Source organism: Phaseolus vulgaris, chromosome 6 (assembly GCF_051622355.1).
Source record: "Phaseolus vulgaris cultivar YP4 chromosome 6, ASM5162235v1, whole genome shotgun sequence".
Taxonomy (NCBI): domain Eukaryota; kingdom Viridiplantae; phylum Streptophyta; class Magnoliopsida; order Fabales; family Fabaceae; genus Phaseolus; species Phaseolus vulgaris.
This window is the reverse complement of record NC_143503.1, coordinates 17,862,422-17,881,645: the sequence shown is the minus strand read 5'-3', so window position 1 is coordinate 17,881,645 and position 19,224 is coordinate 17,862,422. Positions and strand designations below refer to the sequence as shown.

Here is a 19,224-nt window from a genome sequence, read left to right as displayed (position 1 = left end):
CATTTCCTGCATCTATTGCATGTTGAGCTTTGAGGTTGTTGTTAGCAGAGGATAATTGTTTGAAACACTTTGCAGGAAAGACTAATGGCCAATGTAAGAATATAATTCCAAAAGCCCAATTAAAATAGCTTCGTACAACTAGATTAATTGAAAATAGAACACGATAGGGTAATCTCATCATAAAAACTACACGCAAATTACTTATTACCCCAACTTTGTGTTGTGCACAGATATGTATTAGGTCTTTCATGCTGTTGACAACCTCCGAAATTTGTCAAGCATTGTAGCATGTAATATATTGGTTGAAAAAAATACAAAGCATAACAAATCAAAGGTTTTCTTTATAGTACTCAACATTTCACATACACTTTCAGGTAGAATTTAATACCATACCTGCAAACATCTCACATATGTTTCAGAAAAATCCAAGTCATTAAGCGATTGCAACTCCAAAATCTGTGGAAGCTGGCGCCATGCTGTCAATACCCTGATGCAAAATAAACATTACATTAAGCTTTGAAGATTGAGTCCAGTGTCATTGTAATTGTTTGTTACCTAGATGTGACATAGACTGTTCTAAGCAGTAGATACTTTTTAACCAATCATTGTTATAAAATGCTGAAAAATAGAGTGTGGTTGACAAAAGGGAATGAGAATATGAATTTGTAATCTATATTTAAAAAATTACCATGAGATGCTCTTAATTTTGTATAGCATGATTGTAAAAATATGAATGTGTGACTTTGCATCTCTGTATGTATAAAACATGTTATTTCTGTGAAGCAGGGCAGCAGAGCACAACCAAACATGCCCATGGGGTAAAATGTCATACTACAATAAGATCTTTTAGTTTCCAATTTTACGGTTAATGATTTCCAACAATACTTTTTTTCCTGTGATTTTGGCCCTGGTTATATACAGTTGGATAGTCGTTCAATAAACCCAATAAATATGAAGAAACATAGTTTGCACCATATCCTTTCTGTTGAGCTGTTGTTATCCATGTATGTAGAGTTGTTTTTATCCATCTATATACCGAAATCACAGTATGCAGCATGAGTGTAGGGCAGTATCCAGTTATCACAAATTCACTCAATGGGTTTGTTGTATGTGGTGACCCTAGTAGGAATATGTGGTGACCACATTAGACTTCCTGCACAGTCCCTTTGCAAACTTATTCTGGAAATGTGAAGTGTGTGTTGGTGTTGGTTTGGGTGGGCATGATGTTGGCAGAAAATGCGTTAGATCAGATTTTAGAGTCCATGAGTGTAAGGCAGTGTCCAGTGATCACAAATTCACTCAACTTAGGGCATTGTTGTATGTGGTGATTAGTAGGAATATGTGGTGACCACATTATAGTTCCTGCACAGTCCCTGTGCAAACTTATTATGTAAATGTGAAGAGCGTGTTAGTGTTGGTTAGGTTGGGCATGATGTGGGCAGAAAGTGTGTTATATCAGGTTTTGAGAGTCCATGAGTGTAGGGTAGCGTCCAGTGATAAAAAATTCACTCAACTTAGAGGATTGCAGTATGTGGTGACCCAAGTAGGAAGATGTGGTGACCCGCATTAGACTTCTTGTACACACCCAATGCAAACTTGTTCTGGAAATGAGAAGTGCGTGTTGGTTGGGGTGGGCATTACGTGGGAAGAAAGTGTGTTAGATCAGGTCTTTAGAGGGCATGAGTGCAAGGCAGTGTCAAGTGAGCAATTATTCACTCAACTTAGAGGATTGCAGTATGTGATTACCCAAGTAGGAACATCTAGTGACCCACATTACACTTCCTGTACAGACCCAGTGCAAACTTATTCTGGAAATGTGAAGTTCGTGTTGGTTGGGGTGGGCATGATGCGGGCAGAAAGTGAGTTAGATCAGGTTTTGAGAGTCCATGAGTGAAGGGCAGTGTCCACTAATGACATATTCACTCAACTTAGAGGATTACAGTATGCGATGACCCAAGTAGTAACATGTGGTGACCCACATTAGACTTCCTGTACACACCAATGCAAATTTATTCTGGAAATGTGAAGTGTGTGTTGGTTGGGGTGGATAGTCCCCCCATCAAGGTAGTCAAACAAAAACTTCCTATACAGCCAAACATGTTAGTATTGAAATGAAAACTTTTGTTATTTTTATGCATATTCATATGTAAATATTTTTATGTGCTTTTCTTTATGTAGTTATGATTGTTGAGTATTGGTTTTGAAATATATTGAGTTGTGGAATGGTATGGTTGACTATGACGGGAAGACGATGCCTGAATACAATAGCGTACATATTTGTTCCCTTCACTAGTAGAGTACAAGTTATAAGTTTTATTCTGCACTGAAATTGATTTTCAAAATTAATTTCAGGACGAGCTTCAAGCATTCCGTCAAGAAATGGTTTGTAATTGGGTCCTTGATGCTCGTAATGCAGAAAGAGAAAATGTGTTGAGGGAGTTCAACTTTCGTGGAACTTCAGAATGATGGTGGTTGAGAGTGCGTTGCATGTGAAGCTGCATGTTCTGCAATTGTGTAGTTATTCATTACATGTTTTAGTGTATCCTAGGAGCATTCATAACTGTAGAAACATAATGGATTACATACACTTCCATTGAGTTGAACAATGTGCGAACTTTTTAATGCTGAGAATTGAAGACGAATATTGTTGTGCCATATGATGCAACAAACCTTCTAATTACACTTAAAATTAGTTTCCATCATTTGTAATTATGATGAGAGGTTTTTCTAGAAATTATTTTATTCGTATTCAAACCCAAAAGATCCATTAGCAGGTGCCACATACTGTGGAAGGTTAATTTAACGGTCGTTCGTGGTTAAGTATAACTTCGTTCTTAGTTCGTTGGACTCAGTAAAAAAAAAGTTTTAAATATTTACATTTGTGCATTTTGCTACACTAAAATAAGTTTAAAGTTAACAATATTAAGTTAAAGTTCAAAATTTGGCAACTTTTTTACCAAGTATTTGGGTAAAACATAAACAACTACGATCAAAGCGAGAAGGACAAAATTTCATGATACTATGCCTAAGTAACATTTCATCCAAAAATTTTCGTGCAAGCTCAAATGGACCCCCTTTCAGCACTGGCCTATTTTCGCTCAATCCAAAAAATTTCGTGTAAGCTAAAATGGACCCCTTCAGCACTGGACTATTTTCGCTCAATTCAAAAAATTTCGTGCAAGCTAAAATGGGCCCTTTTAGCACTGTCCTATTTTCGCTCAATCCAAATTATTTTCGTGCAAGCTTAAATGGACCCCTTCAGCACTGCCCCGTTTTCGCTCAATCCAAAAAATTTCATGCAAGCTAAAATGGACTCCTTCAGCATTGTACTATTTTCGCTCAAACCAAAAAATTTCGTGCAAGCTAAAATTGACTCTTTTAGCACTGTCCTATTTTCGATCAATCCAAATTATTTTCGTGCAAGCTAAAATGGACCCCTTCAGCACTGCCTCATTTTCGCTCAATCCAAAAATGTTCGTGCAAGCTAAAATATACTCCTTCAGCACTATACTATTTTCGCTCAAACCAAAATTTTTCGTGCAAGCTAAAATGGACCCTTTTAGCACTGTCCTATTTTCGATCAATCCAAATTATTTTCGTGCAAGCTAAAATGGACCCCTTCAGCACGACCCCGTTTTCGCTCAATCCAAAAATTTTCGTGCAAGCTAAAATGGACCCCTTCAGCACTGCCCTATTTTCGATCAATCCAAACTATTTTCGTGCAAGCTAAAATGGACCCCTTCAGCACTGCCCCGTTTTCGCTCAATCCAAAAATTTTCGTGCAAGCTAAAATGGACTCCTTCAGCACTGGACTATTTTTGCTCAAACCAAAAATTTTCGTGCAAGCTAAAATGGATCCCTTTAGCACTGCCCTATTTTAGATCAATCTAAATTATTTATGTGCAAGCTAAAATGGACCCCTTCAGCACTGACCTATTTTCGCTCAATCCAAAAAAAATTGTGTAAGCTAAAATGGACCCCTTCAGCACTGGACTATTTTCGCTCAATCCAAAAAATTTCGTGGAAACTAAAATGGACCCCTTCTTCAGCACTGGACTATCTTCGCTCAATCCCAAAAATTTCGTGCAAGCTAAAATGGACCCCTTCAGCACTGCCCCGTTTTCGCTCAATCCAAAAATTTTCGTGCAAGCTAAAATGGACCCCTTCAGCATTGTCCTATTTTCGATCAATTCAAATTATTTTCGTGCAAGCTAAAATGGACCCCTTCAGCACTGCCCCGTTTTCGCTCAATCCAAAAAAAATTGTGCAAGCTAAAATGAATCCCTTTAGCACTGCCCTATTTTCGGTCAATCTAAATTATTTTCGTACAAGCTAAAATGGACCCCTTCAGCACTGCCCCGTTTTCGCTCAATCCAATTTTTGTAGTAGAACCTAAAGTGGACCCCTTGAGCAGTTTACCATTTTGGCCCAATCCAATTTTTTAGTAGAAGCTAAAATGGAACCATTGAGGAAAAATGCATGACTGCTAATACTACTCACATAATTGATCGATTTAGAATAAATTATCCGCATTTTCGGGATAACCATGTACACTGTAATCTTACAAAATATTTTGAATATGGTAAAAAAAATTTCATTCAAACATATACAACCAGTCATTGCATGTGGGTGGCTGAACATGTACCACAATTGTTCAATATTACATAACAAAATTGTACATGTGTCATTCATAAACTCCATCCTTAATACATTGTTCACATTCGTCAAGATTGTTAAGGTATGTAGCTTTCATTATAACTATAGTACAAACAACTGTGCCTTTCGTTAAAATATTCATGCCTATAGGTTTTAAAATTTAACATATGTACATCATCTGATTCATGCCTATAGGTTTTCAAATTTGACATATGTCCACCATCTGATGAGGAAGTTTGTTATTCTCATCCAGTAATACGCGATCCACCAACTTTAGGTACAGTTTCAGAAATTGTCTATACTTAAAAAACAATGTCCTATATCCAATATTCTAATTCACATTTCAATATCCAAAATATATTCAGATGCAAAACAATTGGAGTTATTGAATAAGAGGGAGGAAGATAGAATCCGACGTTCAAGGATGGTTTAAACTTCCACATCTTACAAACATGGCTACATGCACAATGAAGATTATTATTGTATAATTGAGGATACAAAATTGTATTTATAATTTATAAGCACATGTTTGAACAATGCTTATTACATGTGTTAAGTGAATTTTTTGGTTACTTGTCCTTCTTAGCTTCTATGAACTTAGTTTATGTGTGTTGACACTGCCATACATTCAAATTTAAAAAATATGTTCACTTCAACCACATAAATGGAAGACAATTAAAATTAAATAAAACTTCAGTTGCTAAATAAAAATTAGAGTTACTAAAATTGCAACGCAGTTGCTAAATACATGTCTTAAATTCTCTAACCACATTACAGCCAATGAAATAAGCATGTATCATTCTTAACAACTACTTCGTAATAAACATACTTAAGTACTAAACACGTCATGTACGATCCCTTTCAATTATGACTAACAAAATCATTTTTTCCCCTTCCATACCTAGTCCATGGTGATTTCATCACAGCCGACTTCACACGTTTCCTTGCTCTATGCTTCACGCGGGTGAATATGTTACTTTTTTCTTCTCCCCCATCTTGGTCTTCGGGTATGTCTTGCTCTTGGGGTACATCTTACTCTTCGGGTACGTCTTCCTGTTCGGGTACATGTTGCTCTTCGGGTACACCTTGCTCATCAAATAGGCCTTGCTCTTCGTGTACGCCTTGCTCTTCAGGTATGCCTTGCTCATTGGGTTCGTCTTTATCATTAATGTAAGACGTCTGCACATGTTCGTCAACATTGAATACGTTATTTAAAACCAAACAACAATGAAAGAACATCAATCTTTAAAAAATGAAACAATTCACACTTTATCGCCCACTACAACCAACACTCACTCACTTCCCATTTCCAGAACAAGTTTCACTGGGTTTGTGCAGGAAGTAAGAAGTGGGTCACCACATATTCCCTGAAGGGTCACCACATACTATCAGTCTCTAACTTTACTAAATTTTGGGGTTAATTCACAGGGTTCTACTCTCACAGCCTCTAAATAACTCATTTAATCCACTTTCTCCCCACCTCGTGTTCCTCCCTAACCAACACGAACACAATTTGTTGAACCAAGTGGTGTTCAAGCTTTGAAGAATCCAAACCCTTTGAAGGATGTTGAAGCCTTGACTGTGCTTGCTGTTGCTGTGCAGGTTTAGTATAGTTCAGGGGTAGTTTGAGTTTTGTAATCCACCCCTTGATCGAATCTAAAGCATAAAGCATCTCAATCTTTGTGAAGATAAAATGTTTTCAAACTAAGTTAAAACAACCGATTGTTTTGTCGAAACAACCGATTGTTTATACTTAGGTGTTTTGAGAAAAAGATTGAAAACTGTTTTTCAAATGGTTGAACTGTTAAGAACCAAAACAACCGATTGATTCGATGAAACAACCGATTGTTTGTTTTGGAACCATAACAGAAAAAAAAAATTATCTTTGACTGAGCTTTAAATGATTTAACTGCTTACGCTCCAGTCATTAAATGCTTTGACCAATCTTTTAAATGCAATTTAAGAGTTTGTTAAGATTTGATAAAAAAAACTACATCTTTGAATAAATTCAAAAAAACAGATTTGAGAATAAATCTTTAACAAGTTTTGGAAAAGAGTTTTTGAGTTTTTCAAAGAGCTGAGATTGCTGAAAGTTTGTGATTGATCAAAGTTTGTGGAATAGGATTCTGCTTGTATTGATTTCAGATTATCTTCTGTAACAAGTGTAATCCTTGTACTCTGTGAAAACAAGTTTCGTTTCTGTGTTTGCTGAGATTGGTTGTGTGTTCTTGAGGGGATCAAGATCAGCAATCTTGGTGTTGGTGCGTTGGCCAAGGAGAGTGTGTTTCTTAAGGTGTTCAAGGTCATTCTCTTGGTTGTTGTGTAAGTGATCAAGTTGTGATTGCTTAGTGGATTTCCTCAGGGTTCTGAGAAGACTGGATGTAGCTCTGAATTTGGAGTGAACCAATATAAACATCTGTGTGAAATCTCTTTATCCCTAACTCTTTAAATTCAGTTTTATTAGTTGTTTGGTGGTATAAACAACCGATTGTTTATGTGAAACAACCGATTGTTTTTCTGGTTGTGCTGATTTTGTTTGCTGTTTTTGGTAAACTGAATTTCTTATCAATAGTTTCCTGAGATAAATTTATTCTTGTTTTAAAAGTTTACGAAAATCCTCTTTAAACAATTCACTCCCCCTCTAGTTTAAAGTCATCCATTCTAACACAATTGACATTTCAAGAAAAAGTTCCCTTGTTAGGTCTGTGCAGCAACTGTGATGTGGGTCACCACATACTCCTACTGGGGTCACCACATACTGCAACCCTCTAAGTTTACTAGATTTCTGCTCACTTGTCACTGCCTTACACTCATGCCCTCTAAAGTCTTGATCTAACACACTTTCTTCCCACATCATGCCCATCCCAAACCATAAACATGAACACTCACTTCATATTTCCATAACAAGTTTCATTGGGTTTGTGCAGGAAGTAAGAAGTGGGTCACCACATATTCCCTGAAGGGTCACCATGTACTGTTAGTCTCTAACTTTACTAAATTTTGGGGTTAATTCACAGGGTCCTACTCTCATAGCCTCCAAATAACTCATTTAATCCACTTTCTCCCCATTGACATTTCAAGAAAAAGTTCCTCAGTTAAGTTTGTGCAGGAAGTCTCATGTGGGTCACCACATACTCCTACTAGGGACACAACATACTGCAACCCTCTAAATTTAGTGAACATTGTGGTTACTTGACACTATCCTACTTTGATGGCCTATATAAAAAACCGATTTAACCCACTTTCTTCCCACCTAGTGCCCTCCCCAACCAACATCAACACTAACACTAACACTAACACAAACACTAACACTCTCTTTTTAACTTTCTTATCCATGTCAACATTACAAAATTTCCTTAAAAAATGTGGTACCTCATCAACCTAACATTCCAAACAAACACTCTGCATTATTTTTACAGTAAGACACATATTTCCAACAACAAAATATTTTCCACAAAAAATCAAGTCATACTCCAGAAAAATGGGTCCCGATTTTTGGACAACTCTAAATGAGTTGCTCCACCAATCCCTTTTCTTTGTGTATCTTAACATGCTACTATGAAAAAAAATACTACAATAATAGTGAAATACAGACCCACAAAGACCCACAAAGTAAACCCAACATCAAATACGATATACATTTATCTTAGCAGTCTATGCGAAAAATCAGTTTTGGCTCATACAAGGGTCACCACAGGACAAATAACAGGAATGACCCAACAACAAAAATCACACAACAACAAGGTTTCACTTAATAAACAAATGAAAAAAAATAAATGTATTACCTTTCAAAACAGGATGTGCAAGAGGAGAACGCCACCCAACCACCATGAAAACAGGATGTCCAAGATGACACTACCGCCCAACCACCGTGAAAGGAGGATATCGAAGACGACACCACCACCAAGCCACCTTGAAAATAGATGCACCTACGACGACCACGAACGCCGCTGCAAATAAAGGTTGCGGAGAACTTGGAACAAATAGCTTGCGGAGAAGATGATGTGGTGGAGAGGACGATGAGGTGGAGAAGAAGAAACCTAATTTTAGCCCCTTTCTTAAAACCTAATTTCACATTCTACCGCACCCTAAACACTAAATTTCAGATTTTTCCTGGACCCCACAATTCAAATAAAATAATATTTGTTCTGCCACGTTGGCAGTTGTATGGTGGAGCAACTCATTTAGAGTTGTCCAAAAATCGGGACCCATAAAATTTATATACCTTTACCAATATATCTTCAATTATGCCATATGGATGTTTTATTGATCTGTCAGTTAACTGCAATGTCATCTTTGTAGGTAGTATTTCAACATCTCCAATTTTCTTCAACATAGATAGAGCCATGAGATTAATACTTGCTCCAAGATCTAATAATGTTTTTTTCACTGTAAAATTTCCTATCGAGACTGTCAAAGTAAAACTCCTTGGATCTCTAGAAAGATTTCTAAATTATTGCACTACAACCCGCTTCTAATTTCACAGTCTCTTGCTCCTTCAATCATTTCTTCTTTGTCAATAGATCCTTCATAAACCTGACATAAGTGGACATTTGTTCCAAAGCTTCAATAAAAGGGATATTGATATCTAATTGCTTAAGAATTTCACAAAATTTGATAAATTGTCCTTCTATATTCTTCCTTGAAGGAGCATGTGGGTAATGTAAATCTAGGATTGGAGCACTCTTTTATATTCTCATTTTTTTCATTTTTCTTTTCTTCCTATACACTCTCTTTTTCTTTCTCCTCTTCTTTTTCCCCCTCACTCTCAATTTTTATTTCTTCAATTTTTTTCTCCTTATCAACAATCAAATTATCACCAATCCCCTTTCTTATAATTATTCCACTTCTAGTGGTGACTAACTTACATTGCTCCTTGGACTTCTTCAACTGTTGTGCAATCTGTCCCATTTGTGTCTCCAAACTTTGAACATCAACATCAAAGTTCTTTTGGTTGGACAATGATGCTTGCATAAATTTCTCCAAAGCATCCTCCAATTTGCTTATTTTCTCTTGGGATGAAGGATATTGTGGTTGTTGTTGTTGAAGAAATGGACCTTGCTTAAAACTTTGATTTTGATTGCTTCTCCAACCTTGAAGATAATTAATTTTGTTGGAGAACACACCTTGCCTCCCTTGATTTCTCATATAATGAGCCTCTTCTTCAAATGAAAGCACCGGGCTTAGAACGACTCGCCTTAGTAATCAAAGGTTCGAATTATTTTTATAAGCACATTGACCAATAAAAACTAATTTAAAAACTAATAAATTTTTCAATATTTAAAATAGTATTTAATTTAGTCAATATAGTTATTAATTATTTTTAATCTTTAAAATTAATTTTTATTTAATAACTTTTTTAATGTTTTATTATCATCATCCAAAGAGTTTGAGGTAAGAAAAATTATCATAAGTGTGTAAAGAGAATGAAAATAGTGGAAAATAAGATAAAAAATTTTATCAGCATTGTTTATTAATAATTTTGTTGTTATTATAATTAAAAACTAAAGAACAGTGTCAACAATTTTTTCCAGAATTTGTTAAAAAAATTAATTTAGTGTGAAGTTAGAAAAAAATTATTAAAATCTTAATATCCTGAAAAGTAAATTCTTAACTTCAAATAAAATCTTTGGTTTTTTAAAAATAGAAATAAAAAAATAGTTTAAACCAATTTTAAATGTTTTTTATCTATTTAATTTTCAATATAAAACTAAATATTATTCATTTTGAAGAATATAAATATTAAAATATAATTTTCTTTGTGAGATTAAAATTATTTAGGAAAATAAGAAAGAGGGTAAGCCAAAGATTTTGAATTATTATTTTTTATACATCTCTTATTTTATATTTTTATTTCCTAATTTTTTTCATAATATTCCAGCTTTATTTTATGTCTCTTTTGATACGCGTTATATCTATCTTAATCACTCTTTCTTTATATATTTGATTTTACTTTATTTACGATTTTACAATTATTCTATTTTTCACTTGTGTAAATTTCTGAATATATTATTATTATTATTTTATTATTATTATTATTACTTGTGTAAACTCAAACATTTTTTATACATTTTTTCATGCAGTAAACAAATATTTAAAATGAATAAACTCAAAATCAATTCTATATTCCTGGCATTCGAGGAAAAACATGTAGTTTTGGTTAAATTTTCAATTTTATGCATTTTTTTTTCTTTTATTTTATTTAAATGTCTCATATATTTGCACATACTCATTTGGGTATATAGAAAATAAATTAAATATGATGTATAATAAATATGATTAGAAAATAATAAATTCATTTTTAGCTTTTGTCAATTTCATATCTATTAACTCCAATTATCATTCTCACGTTCAATTTTTATTTTCTCTAACTATTTTCATTTCTTATTATTTGCTTGACTTATATTGTGTTTTGTAATGGCAGTTATGATTTTAGAAAAAAAAATTGTAATTCATTTTTTTCTAATGTTGTAATTTAAATTTTGTTATATTTAAACAAGTATTGTGCATTGCATAAGTCAAGTACCACTAGTAGAACAATAGAACATTGAAAGATTGTGTTAAAGAAGATGAGAAGGAAGTTAAAGATATTAAATGGAAAAACTTTTAATAAAAGATGAAGATGACTTAAGTAATTATAAAAATATTAATAATTAAATAGATTTTGATCTCACTTACCCTTTCCCCCTCTCTTCCCACAAAGCAATCTTTGTGGTGAGTTTCTCCCCTTCCCTTCTCCTTCTCTCTCTCTAGCTCCAATTTCTCCTCTTTTTGTTTCTTCCTCTAACAAACCTCCAAAGAATGATTTCATGCAAGACTCCCAAACATTAGGAAAGTGACTTCGTAGAGAGATGTGGTGAGGAATAACTTGACACTATAACAGTAGCATTGTTCCAATTTCAAAATAAAAGTATAAACAAAATCTCATTTTTCTCCATCACTTCGGGTCATGTGCACTTGATTTTTGAAATTTAAAAATATACAACACAAAATGTAAAACTTTTCATCATTTCTGACATGATTCTCAAAATGCAAAACTATCAGTTGCCTAAAATAAACTCATATGAAAGTATTGTGTTGGATTGAATGCTTGTACTTGTGTACAATAGCTTAAAAGAGGAAAAAAACATGCAATTTCTCCCCTTACCATTATTAATGAATATTGATCCTTGGTAGAGATTTTCATTAGCCAAGATAATGCATTCCTCAGTGTTATCAACAATCACATCAAAAGAATTGATGCACAAATCTAAGAATTTATAATGTATACAACACATTGGAGATAACTATTGCTGTCAACGGAGTGGAATAGTGCTTCAATCACACAATTATTGAGATTAAAATATTTTACTAGGATTTGATTCATCTAAAGTGAGTAAAATAAAATAAGTCATTTCAATCAATAATGAGAAATATCTATGTGTATGCAATATCAATGATTACGATTACTTATTTTGCTTTCTAAGTTCAATTGCTTACTTTATAGGATCTAGATCTATTTTACAACAAGTAGAAAAAAAGTAAAACTTCTCAACGTACCACAATTCCTGTCACGGTAACTCTTGATATCTAAAACTAGTTACTACTAGTAACTTGCTTTTAGCCTCTCAAATACTTCTGGTTTTCACAATCTATGGAACCATGCATGCAACAGTATACAATACCTTTTGACTTTGTGAGACAATGTCAATAATTTACCATATCAAAATTAAGAAATTATATATCATCTTACCAATTACTTCTTGTTTCTCAGCAACTCAACATTTATTACTTTGTTTAGACATAACAATTTCCTGATTTATTTATTTGTTATTCTTTATAAAAATTAAATAAGCTTCGTACTCATGCAAACTAACAGATGTCGATGAAGAGAATCATTTGTAGAGAAAAATGATTAAGTTAAGACATGTGCAGAGTATACAAATGTGTTAATCCCACATTGTTCAATATAGATTAACTAATGAGAACCAAAGAATATAAAATGAAAGTGCGTATGATTATTTTTCATACTTACCTGGACGGGGTCTATGGTTGATCATGAAGGCCCATGGCCTAAGGCAGTAACTTCCATTGCACATTGGAGGGGTAATGCTTTAAGGTCTGTCAAAAATGGCAGAGCCTACATCATAATTTGTGGTAGTGGGGCTTGCGTTCGCGCAGCTCCTTTTGTACAGTTTTTTAAATTTCACATCTTGATTTTGTACTATGTAACTAAAACATCATTTTTATTTTCTCTTTTTATGATATTGTATTGTCTATAATACATATATTACATTCTTATTGTTTATTTAACCGTCTTTAGGTCTATATATTAAACTATCATTGTTTTAAGATTACTATAATTTTATCCTTTAGAAAAATTAACACATGTTATTAGTTTTTAATGAAATATATATATATATATATATATATATATATATATGTGTGTGTGTGTGTTTCCATTATTTACTTGTGAGGTTTGATATAGTTTTATTCTCCATAGTGATTTAGTTTTTAAATAATAATTGCATTCAATATGAAAAAAATGTTTTCTTTCTCTCATGTAGCACATGTTGGTCCAACTTTTCGAACCAAAACCTTATTCAGTTATTCTAAATTTAACTAGAAATATGACCTTCAAAATCAGGAAAAATGAGAGAGACATTGTCACTTTTATGTGTTGTTTATGTTAGTTTGAGGGAATAGGTTTGCTTCTAAGGAAGAAGACAACATTATTACAACATAAGGATATACCTCTCATATTTTCATTTCATATTGCTCTGTTAATTAATTATTATCTTACTACAAATTCTAGCTTTTGAATCTGTAATCCCACAATAAGATTGCACTCTACGGTTGTGATGTGTCGTAAATGAACAATCATTCAATGACACCAAGTGCAAGCCATTAGTACTTTTCTCTATTTTTTTACAAGTTGGTATTTTCAAATAATTTATTATTCCGGGCAGAAAGCAAATATCTTAATGCACTTGGTGGCCAAGATAGATGAAGAGAGTCATCTTAAGGGAATAATAATTAAGCTTTGTTTTTTAAGATACAAAAGAAGTATTCTAAGTCCCACATTGGTGAAAGGCTAGTAAGAAGTGAAGAGCTTGGACTACAAAATAGAAATGTGTGTAAATGGACAACATACTTACCTGGAAGACATTAATGAGTGATAAAAAAAAATTATGGTGTATAGTAGTGACATAGTCATAATCATGAATATTTGAATGCACACTACATAATTAATTGTTTTATTTAGTATGTTATTTGATACTACAAAAGAATAAACTAGGTGAACGGAGAATTGCTCGTACTTTTAATATTTTAATATATCTAAATATTCATAAAAGAAAAACTCACAAATTGATCGTAATCAACACAACACACTATAATATATATATATATATATATATATATATATATAAATAAAAGTATTCATAAAATATCCAATATCTTTAAATCTTACCTCTATGTATTTATATCACATCCAATCTTTAAAGTCTTTCAACATAGACTGGATTTATCTTTAAAGTCTTTAATATAATTTTCAAGTAACTTATTTCATTCTGATAGAAGAAATTATAAGCAACCTTAAACAATTTATTATTTTATATATTTTTTTTTAAACTAGATTATAATGTATACTAATATAATATTAATGATGCTAGTAAGTATTGTGCATTAAACTGTACAAATACTACAATATAATTCTTCTCCCAATCTATGAATCCTTGAAATATTATTTTTTTTTTCCTTTCGAATTGTTCTTGTATTAAAAAAGTATGTGCAATTAATGTTGTGAGCATCAAAATTGGTGCTTTATAGAGGGTTAGAGGGTGCTGCAGAGCACAAGGTTGTATCTTAAGAACACCACACAGTGCCCGAGGAAGGAAATGAAATCAGGTATAGAAAGTTGTACTACAAATTTATCATATAAAGTTAAAAACAACTAAATTTTAATATTCATGGTATAAGTAAGAAAAATAATATTTTATCTAATACACACGATAAAATATAATTATATTGAGTATGAGTTAAGTACAGCAATAGGTAACAAAAAAAAAAAAAAATATATATATATATATATATAATAATAATAATAATAATAACAATAATTTCTTAAACAAATAACAAAAATAGAAAAAAAACAATACTATCTTTATATTAAAAAAGAAATGAAATAACCTGGAAAACACAAGTTTGTCAATAAGTCATATTTATCGAAAATATAAAAAAATAAAGATCAGATTATAAAATATAAAGAAAAATATTTAAAGTAAATAAAAATTAAAAATAAGGATCACATTATTTTTATCTTTATCTTAATTCTGTATTGAAAAAGAAGTTAATAATTTCATCAAATAAGCAAAAGTATAACTAATACATGGTTATCATAGCACTATGAATTATATTTGAGATTTTTTGGTGGCAATTCATCAACACTAAATTCAACTAATTTATTTTTTCCATAATCTTTTTAGTCTTCCATAAATCAAGCAACAACACTTTTAATCAATTTGTAAAACTCATTTATTTAATCAATTTGTACAACTCATTTAAGTTCCATGAGTACAAAACTAATATAAGCTTCCACTTTTTTATATCTTTTCAAATTGGATAATTGACCAACCAACAAGACAAACATCAAACTGAATGAAAAGTAATCAATACTATCCAAAATTTTCACATAAGAATTAAAAAAAATAATATACGGAGACGTTATGAAAGAATAACTTGACAGTACAACAGTAGCAGTGTTCCAATTTCAAAATAAAAAATATAAGCAAAATCTCATTTTCCACCTTCACTCTGGGTCATGTGCACTTGATTTTTTGAAATTTATAAATATACAACACAAAATGTAAAACTTTTCATCTTTTCTAACATGATTCTCAAAATGCAAAACTACCAGTATTATGTGTTGGATTGCATGCTTGTACCTGTGTACAAGAGCTTAGGGAGGAAAAAGAACACAAAATTTTTTTCTCTTACCATTATTAATGAATATTGATCATTGGCAGAGATTTTCATTAGCCATGATAATGCATTTGCCACTCCTATCAACAATGACATCAAAAGTACTGGTTCACAAATCTAAAAGAAGTTATAATGTATACAACATATTGGAGATAACCCATAGGACTAACATGCGTCGAATTCCACTAATTGCTACATTATTTTTAGTATATAGATCACCATATATGTCAAACATAATGAAAATAGTGTTTCAATCACATAACTTTTGTGATCAAAATATTTTACTAGGATCTGATTCATCTAAAGTAAGTAAAATAAAATAAGCCATTTTAATCATTGATGATAAATATCTATATGTGTATGCAATATCAATGATTACGATTACTTATTTTACTCTAAGTTTAATTTTTCACTTTAGAAGATCTAGATTTGTTTTACTACAAGTAGAAAGAAAGTAAAATTTCACATAATAACACAATTCCTCTCACAAAGTACCTTACTTTTAGCCTCTCAAATACTTTTGATTTTCATAGTCTGTGAAACCATGCAAGCATCAAGGTTTAGATACATTACTCGATTACTCTTTGGCTCTATGAGACAATGTCAATAAATTACCATATCAAAATTTTGAAATTATATAGCATATTACCAATTACTTTTTGTTTCTTAGCAACTCAACATTTATTACTTTGTTTGGAAATGACAATTTACTTATTTGTTTTGGTAATATTTGTTATTCTTTATAGAAATCAAAGGAGTTTCATACTCATGCAAACAAACAAATGTTGATGAAGAGAATCATTTGTAGAGGAAAATGATTAAGTTAAAACACGTGCAAAGTATACAAATGTGATAATCCCACATTGCTCAGTATAGATTAACTAATGAGAACTACAAAATATAAAATGAAAGTGTGTACGATTATTTTCCATACTTACCTGGACAGGGTCTATGGTTGACATGAAGGCCCATGGTCTAAGGCAGTAACTTCCATTGCACATTGGAGGGGTAATGCTTTAAGGTCTGTCAAAAATGGCAGAGCCTACATCATAATTTGTGGTAGTGGGGCTTGCGTTCGCGCAGCTCCTTTTGTACAGTTTTTTAAATTTCACATCTTGATTTTGTACTATGTAACTAAAACATCATTTTTATTTTCTTTTTTTATGATATTGTATTGTCTATAATACATGTATTCCTTATACTTTATTTAGCCTTCTTTTAGGTCTACATATTAAACTATCATTGTTTCACGATTACTGTAATTTTATCCTTTTGAAAAATACTAAATTAACATATGTTATCAGTTTTTAATGAAATATATATAGGATATTTATTGATAGAAAAATTATTTTAGTAAGCCATATTTATTATTGTTCTTTATCTCTTCCTATATATGTAAACTTTAAATAGTAGAGTATAGAACAAAGATCTTATTTTATTATTATAAACACGACAAAGTGCACATGATGTGTAGTTGACCATTGCATATTTAGGATCTCACTCGTTTAGTGTGTATGTGTGTGAAGGAGGTGTTTAGTTTGTTTTAGCTAGAGTTATGAAGAATATTTCTTTTAATATACGTTGATTGGTAGAGTTCCTTTCTGGTTTGGTTAGGTGGAGCACCAAAGACCTTATATAGGTCACCTATAATTGAAATTCACAAGTTATGAATATTTTATATTTTATATTTATCTGTTTCCATTATTTACTTGTCAGCTTTGATAGTTTTGTCTTCAACATTGATTTAGTTTTTAAATAATAAATGCATTCAATACGGAAAAAGTGTTTTCTTTCTCTCATGTAGCACATGCAAGTCCAACTTTTTTGAACCAAAACCTGCTTTACTTAATCTGAATTTAACTAGAAATTTGGCCTTCAAATTTAGGAAAATGAGAGAGACATTGTCACTTTTATGTGTTGTTTATGTTGGTTTGAGGGAATAGAACTGCTTCTAAGGAAGAATACAACATTATTACAACATATGGATATATCTTTCATATTTTCATTTCACAATGCTCTATTAATTAATCAAGTATTCTACTACAAATTCAGTCATTTTTCTTTCAAATACTTTAGTTTTGGAGTTTGTAATCCCACAATAAGATTGCACTTTGTTGTTGATGTTTCCTAAATGAACAATCATTATGTGACACCAAGTGCAAGCCATTATTATTACTTTTCTCTATATTTTTTGTTACAAGTTGATATTTTCAAGTAATTTATTATTCTAAGCAGAAAGCAAGTATCTTAATGCACTTGGTGGGAAAGGTAGAATAAGATAGGCATCTTAAGGGGATAATGATTAAGCTCTATTTTGTAAGATACAAAAAAAGTATTTCAAGTCTCACATCGTTGAAAGAGTAGTAAGAAGTGAGGAACTTGGACTACAAAAGAAAGGTGGTTGTGAGGGGCAACATGCTTACCTGGACGACACCAATGAGTGATCAAGAGACTCTTGGTGTAGGGTAGTGACTTTCATTGCACCTGGGAGGGGTGTTGCTCTAAGGTTTGTCCAAGTGGCAAATCTTATGTCATAATTTGTGGTAGAGAGGGTTTGCGTTCGCGCAGCCCTATAGTAATAATCATGAATCTTTGAATGCACATTTTATAATATATTTATTTTATTTATTATATGTATTTTATGTCTTTAGTAGTTACTAGTTATACATATTTGAACTAGATTTTGATGAAGATTGTACTAGTTTTGTAAAAGAGGTCAAATACTACCACACAATAAACAACAAGAATATTACAAAAGAATAAATCAAGTGGACTCTCTCAGTAGTAGAAAATATTTCAATCTCATATAAAATGATTTTGAAATAAAAGTTGTATAAATATTTAATTTTATTATTTTAATAAATTAAAATTGCATATTAAATTTACTTGTAAAATTATTCAATAGACTCGTCATTTTAAATGATTAAACAAAAAGCTTAGAACTACTCATGTTCTAAGCGATTCTATTGATAAAAAATAATTATCTAATTGATTGCATTTTTTTCTAGTCATACCATACCTATATAAGAATATTTTAATATATTAAAAATATTTGTTAATCAATTAAAAAATCTTATTGTCAAGAAAAACTTTAATGCATTTTGAAAAGTTTTCTAGTGAACATTTTAAGTCAAATCATAAAAGAGAAACTTACAATTGATTCTAATCAACACAACCACTACAAAAAAAATCACTTTTAGTAACCACCAAATTCGATCGTTAATTGGATTTGCGACCGAAACAGTCACCAAATAAAGATGAAAGCGAAAATTCTAGTCACAAAGCCTTTAACGGCCGAATTATAAAGTGGTCACGTCACTAATTTGCAACCGATATTTCGGTGGCAAAATGGGTCCCAGAATATTTGGTCACCAAAGTTTAGAAACCAAATTAGCAACTGAAATTTTGGTGGCTAAATCGATCGCAGAAAATGTGGTCACCAAAATTAGAAACCAAATTAGCGACCAAACTTTTATAAAAAATTGGTGGCTAAATCGGTGACTGAAATATAGGTGATAGCGACCACCATTTTTGGTCGCTATTGGATCAAAGTAATTAATTAAAAAAAACTTTTTGTGGCTAATTTGATGTCTAAATGGATACCCC

At 31.9% G+C, this 19,224-nt stretch overlaps 1 long non-coding RNA gene and 3 other non-coding genes across 4 annotated transcripts; all 4 read left to right on the top strand.

Annotated features, from left to right (window-relative positions):
• The first annotated feature begins 2,044 nt into the window (after positions 1-2,044).
• On the top strand, positions 2,045-2,619 carry LOC150027232 (uncharacterized). The gene is made up of 3 exons (XR_016521330.1): positions 2,045-2,099; positions 2,179-2,269; positions 2,353-2,619. It is a non-coding gene; the product is annotated as an uncharacterized LOC150027232 (long non-coding RNA).
• A 10,043-nt stretch (positions 2,620-12,662) lies between these two features.
• LOC137833723 (U1 spliceosomal RNA) lies at positions 12,663-12,823 on the top strand. The gene has a single exon (XR_011084792.1). It is a non-coding gene; the product is annotated as a U1 spliceosomal RNA (small nuclear RNA).
• Positions 12,824-16,548: 3,725 nt separating this feature from the next.
• On the top strand, positions 16,549-16,708 carry LOC137833752 (U1 spliceosomal RNA). The gene has a single exon (XR_016522627.1). It is a non-coding gene; the product is annotated as a U1 spliceosomal RNA (small nuclear RNA).
• A 1,325-nt stretch (positions 16,709-18,033) lies between these two features.
• Positions 18,034-18,192, top strand: LOC137833739 (U1 spliceosomal RNA). Its single transcript, XR_011084807.2, has one exon. It is a non-coding gene; the product is annotated as a U1 spliceosomal RNA (small nuclear RNA).
• The last annotated feature ends 1,032 nt before the right edge of the window (positions 18,193-19,224 follow it).